Here is a 6,454-nt window from a genome sequence, read left to right as displayed (position 1 = left end):
GAATACGTCAAGAGCTCTTACAACACAATATTAAAACAAACAACCCAAGTTAAAAACGACTAGAAGATTTGAATGGACATTTTATTAAAGTAGAGATATGAATGCCCAATAAGCACATGTGAAGATGTCCAACGTCACTGGTCATTAAGGAAATGCAAGTTAAAACCACTTCGTGTCCGCTAGCACGGCTGTACCAAAAAAAGGCACAATAGCAAGTGTTGGTGAGAACAGGAAGACACTAGCATCCACATATAGTCGTGAGTTCTTGTATTTTTATTTGTTAATTATCTTATTATTTGTATGTATTACGACTGCAAACCTACATTTGACTACCCTGTATATTGCCAATGGGAATGTAAATGGTGCCGCTACTTTGGAAAACAGTTTTGCAGTTTCTTAAAAGATTGAATATGTACTTACTATATAACTCAGCAATTTCACTTCTAGGTATCTACCTAAAAGAAATGGAACATATGTCTACACAAAAACTCCCTCACGCATGTTCATAGCAGTATTATTCACACTAGAAGAAAGTGGAAACAATCCAAATAATCATTGATTGGTGAATGGGTAAACACAGTATGGCCTATCCATACAATGGAATATCACTGACATGAAAAGGATATAACACAATATATCTTATATGAATGAATCTTAAAAATATTATGCTCAGTGAAAGAAGCCACACACAAAAGACCACATATTATATGACCCAATTTATATGAAATGCTTAGAATATAGAGACAGAAAGTAAATTAGAGGTTGCCTGGGCTGGAAGTAGAAATGTGGAGCAACTATAAATGAGCACAAGGTTTCTTCTCAGGATGGGAGATGTGTTTTTAAATTAGATTGCGGTGATTGTACAACTCGGTCAATATATAAAGATTCATTGAATTGTATATTTAGAGCAGGTGAGTTTTATGGTATACAAATTATATCTCAAAAAAAAAAGCTTTAAATGATTAAGAGAACAGTTAACTATAAAAGTTAACTATAAATTTACTGTACAACCCAACAATTTCACTCCTGAGTACCTTATCCAAGAGAACAAAGATAGTTCATTATTTGTTACAGCTTTTCAACATGTACTTAATACACGTTATATAACAAGTATAGGAGGGACTGGGAGTCCAGAAAGAAATAAGGTATTTTCTCTGGCCTGAAGGACCTTATATTTTAATCACGGAAGTTAACACACACACACACACACACACACACACACACACACACACACAACCACCACAACAACAACACAATTATAGCATAATGCCATGTTTGTAGAGAAGCATGCACAGAGTTTTTTTGAAATACAAGGAGTGACACTGAAATCAGACCAGGGGTAAGTGATAGGAAAGGGTTAGAGAAAATGATGCCTGAACTTAGTTTGGAAACACAAATAGGAGTTAGCCAAATGGAGGGAGAGGATATATATGTTCAAAACCTGTCCTCTGTTGGTGTATTTTACTATACTTGTTTTCAAATGGCAAAAACATTTACAGAGACTTTAGAGAGATAGCAAGTTGTTTGGTGTGGTGAGGGGAAAGGAGAGGTGTTGGGGAAGAGGGGCGACCTGACGTTGGAAAGATCATAAACCACAGGTCATGAGGGCCTTGGTGAGGGAGAGAAGTTTGGACTTAACTAAGGAGAATGGAGAACCGACAAAGAATCTGAACAGAGGAAGCAAGTTGACACGATGTGATTGGCTGTGGCTGGCGTGGAAGGAAGACCACGCTGGCTGCAGTGTGACCTGTGCAGAGGGAGGGGTGAAGCCAGGCAGGAAGTCAGGTTCAGGTAAGGATGAATGAGAGCGGGACTGAGGTTCTGGCAGTGGAGGCGAAAAACAGAAGCAGTTAGTTATGAGGATCCGCAAGAGTGGAAACGGAGCGGGCTTAGAGGCTTAGAGGTCGAGTGCATCTGGGACATGAGTGACCAGGAAGAATTTAGAACGGCCCCCAGGTTCTTGACTTGGGCAACAGGTGGTGCCATTTCCCAAGAAGAGCTGCTGGGGGAAGAGATGCTGCAGTCAGATTCAAACAGATGGCATTTGAGGTCCCTGAGGAATAGACAGAAGGGGAAAGCATCCTAGTCAAGGCAGTAAGAAAATAATAAATATGACTACTATATACATCGCACTGGACAGTGTAGCCAAACTGTTGCTGAAAAGCGAGGCAGGCTGAGTGAAGACAATGAGGGGGTGGGGCCCCAGGGGCGTTTGTGTGGGCCAGAGGAGCAGCCTGTTCCTGGAGGGCATTGGAAATCCAGCAGGAGAGGGTGAGCTGGTTCAGAAACTAGAGGAAACCCAGAAGGGTTTACCTTCTTGGAAACCCAAGTAATGGCCCTAATAAAGCAGCACAAAATCCATTAAGGGGTGGCGAGTGGTAAGCTCCGATGTTTTCAACCACAGATTTCATTTTTTTAAAAAAATATATTTTATTGATTTTTTACAGAGAGGAAGGGAGAGGGATAGAGAGTTAGAAACATTGAGAGAGAAACATCGACCAGCTGCCTCCTGCACATCTCCTACTGGGAATGTGCCCGCAACCAAGGTACATGCCCTTGGCCGGAATCGAACCTGGGACCCTTCAGTCTGCAAGCCGACGCTCTATCCACTGAACCAAACCAGTTAGGGCACAGATTTCATTCTTAAGTGGCAATTTTTCAATCCACGCTCTGTAATCTGACACTTAATTTTAGTTAAATTGATCTCTTTCCCACAGTCTGTGCAGGGATGTGTTGGCTCTGTGTTCTCACGGATTAAGTTCAAAATTCTCTTCATTTGGCAGGCATTCTGCAGAGTCTTGTGTTTATAACTTCTCCCTTATTTATTGGAGGGGGAAGTTCCTTTTTTCTTTTTTGATCTTTTATTTTGCTTTCAGTTGGTTTCAAAAGTTGGAAGTCAATTCACAATGTTCCATTCCCACTATCTTCAACCAGAATAAATATTCTTGAATATGCTTTTTCTAAATGCAGCCCTTCGGGGGTTTCCAAGAAGGGAAATGCTTCTGGGGTTTCCTCTACTTTTGGAGTGTGTGTGTGTGTGTGTGTGTGTGTGTGTGTGTGTGTTATCTTCCTTGGTTAAAATATAAGGTTCTTAAGACCAGAGACAATGTTGTATTTCTTTCTGGACTCCCAGTTCCTCTTATACTTGATATATAACATGTATTAAATACAGTTGAAAAGTTGTAACAAATAATGAACTATCTCCTTTTCATTGACATTTTGTTGACTTTAGAACAGGACAGGAAATGATTAAATGGGATTTCAGCAACCCTGGCTCCTCCACATGTCCCCACTAACCCTACTTCCAACAGGGCCATCATTGGCTCAGTGACATGTTGGTTCAGACTGCCCTCTAGCCAATGGAAAGCATGGATGGCATGGACTCTGAATCCATTCTGTGTACCAGTGTTGCCTAATTTGTAAACAGCCTGTACCTGTGTCATCTTCCTTGCTGGAAGTAAAGAGGTTCTTTCTGAGTTTGAAAAACGAATGCAATGTGTGTTCTGATATGACATCATATTGGGTATCAGGGTGTCTGGCAGAGGTTAACTGGAAGAGTCTGGCACAAAGTAATCTGGTCATTGAAAAGAAAGGACTAACATAATTTAGACTCTGAACAGCCCTGTTAAGCAGACCAAACATACTAGGTGGCAACTATATTTCATTGATTCTAAGGTGCTGTTTACTTCACATTTTATTGTCTCTGAAGCTGGAAAATATTTTTTAAAAGATGGCATCTTAGATTCAGAGAAATTCAATATTATCTACACTAATAAAAGAGAAACATGCAAATTGGTGTCACTCCACTACACCCACCAGCCAATCAGGGTGATTATGCAAATCAACCCAACAAAGATGGCGGTTAATTTGCATATGCAGGTGTGGAGCGAAGACTGAAGGCTCCAGCCAGAGTGAAGAGTGAAGATTGAAGAGGCTTGGTTTCTCCCCTGCGGCCGCAGCGGAGAAGTTAAGGCTCCCTGTGGCCACAGCGGAAAATCCTAGCCTCGAAGCCTCACTGCAGCCAGAGGCAAGAAGCCTAGCCTCGAGGCTTGGCTTCTCCGCTGTTGCCGGACTAAAGGCCTGGGTCCCAGGTGCTGGAGGAAAACTGGTGCCGGCAGCCAGGGGAAGGAAGGCCTATTGAGCGAATCTTCGTGCAACGGACTTCTAGTAATAAGTATAAAAGAATTCAACATGTCAATATTATATCAGAGAAATATGACAAATATTAATTGATTGAATAGTGACTAAGCCTTACATTTTCACATTAAACCGTGAAACAGACTGGAAAAAACCATGAATGGCTTAAAAGATAAAATTTGAATTTGCACTGACTATGATAGAATTTTCAACGACTTGATAACACAAAAGCCATCATTTATGAGCCCCTGCTAATTGCCAGGGAAAATACATACATCCTCAACTCCCTAACCTAAAAGGTAGGTGTTGCTAATTTCAATTTGTTTAGATGAAGATCAGAGAAAGTCTGGACCTGCCTAAGGTCACACAGCTAGAAAATGTCAGACATAATCAGCTTTCAAACCTTCTAGCTTTATTCTGTTCTATGTCCATCCTGAAGCAATTGGGTCATCATTGAAGATCAAACATACTCTTACGTGTTAGAAACTAACAGGGAAGATACACAGGCAAGAGGAGCCTGAGCAAGCTTCTTGGACTTGGTCTATAAGAGCCCTGGGAACTGGAAATTTATGGAGGGTTTTCATCCCAAATGACCATGAATATGAAGCTGAATGCAAGTTCACCAAAAATTCAGAGCTAGAACTGACCAAAAGTTATATATTATAACTTTTTGTACTGGATGATGTTAAGTAAGGTCTTTGAGACTTAATATTTGATATCACTAAAATCAAAGATATTTTGTTCTAAACATGTCTTGCTGTGATTGCAAATTTGTAGAAATACTTACTATTTACCACCTAGGACCTATGCATAACTTTCAAGTCATCTCACCCATCTTTCTATTCCATTTCAACATCAGCCCCAATCTAGCCTGAGTTTCCCACTCCCCTAGGAAGTTCTAGATTGAATTGTTCACTCCCCATAAGTAGGCCGATTCCCTCTAGTTATGGTCATGCCTGGTGCTGGGATCTTCCCTTTCCCTCACTGGCCTGTCCCACTTCCATACTGATGTTCCAGATGGCCTTGAGCTGGGATGCTTGAACCTGAATTTTGACTGCTGTGTGCCCTGAGGCAGGGTTTCAAAGATGCCCATTAGCCATAGAGTACTTACTCCTTATTATGCTTCTACTTATTAGGATAATTGTGTTAATTATTAATGATTTTGTGCTTATGCATATGTACTTTTTGAAAAGACAACTTTATTGAGATATGATTTACATCCTATAAAATTCACCTGTTTAAGGATACAGTTCCGTAGTTTTTAGAATATGCAGAGTTGTGCAATCCTCACGACAGCTTAATTTTAGAATACTTTCATCACCCCCAAGAAAATCCTGTGCTCATTTGTAGTCACTTTCTAGCCCTAAGCAACCATTAATCCACTTTCTGTCTCTGTGGATGTCCCTATTCTGAATATTCCATATAAAGGAATCATACGATATGTATGTGGTCTTTTCTATCTGGTTTCTTCCACTGTTTATAGAATATATATGCTTCCCTGTTGAGGCTGAATAATATTCCATTGTACATATATGTATGGTCACATTTTGTTACCCATTCATCTGTCAATGGATATTTGGGTTGTTTCTACCATTCGGCTCTTGTGAATTATGCTCGTAGGAACATGGGTGTCAAATGTCAGGTCAAGTCCCTGCTTTCAGTTCTTTGGGGTATTTACCCAGAAGCTCAGCTCTACTTTTAAAGCTCCCTTCCCCCCAGGGTCCCTGGAGGTGGGGCTGCCTGCTGGTTTTTGAACCATCCTTTTGTGGCAGCTGCTGCTCACAGCTGGGCCACTGCTGGCCTAGTTGCAGCTGTTTTCTGGTCACTGTTCTCTTGGGAATGCTCAGTCTTCCCTTGCAGCTCCTCTTGCTCTTCAACCCCCAAATCCACCTCTCTCCTCTTTCTGAATAGGATGTGGCTGTGCAAAGTTTGACATCTTATGCAAGAAGGCTCTTTGAGCCTGGCCAGTGTGGTTCAGTGGTTAAGTGCAACCTACCAACCAAAAGATCACAGTTTGATTGCTAGTCAGGGCACATGTCTGGGCTGCAGGCTCGATCCCCAGTAGGGGGCGTGCAGGAGGCAGCCAATCAATGATTCTCTCTTGTCATTGATGTTTCTATCTCTCTCTCCCTCTCCCTTCCTCTCTGAAATCAATATAAATATTTCTAAAAAAACAAAAGAAGCCTCTTGGAGCCCCATGCACATCAATAGTTGCAAATAGATGAGGGTGGTGTAGGGAGAGATTTGTGATAGGTTATTGTTTAATTTCATCTACGTATTTATCTTATCCTAAGTGTAGAGGGCCATAACTCATGGA

The sequence above is a fragment of the Myotis myotis genome, unplaced genomic scaffold (genome assembly GCF_014108235.1).
Source record: "Myotis myotis isolate mMyoMyo1 unplaced genomic scaffold, mMyoMyo1.p scaffold_m19_p_15, whole genome shotgun sequence".
NCBI lineage: Eukaryota > Metazoa > Chordata > Mammalia > Chiroptera > Vespertilionidae > Myotis > Myotis myotis.
This window is presented reverse-complemented; position numbering follows the sequence as displayed.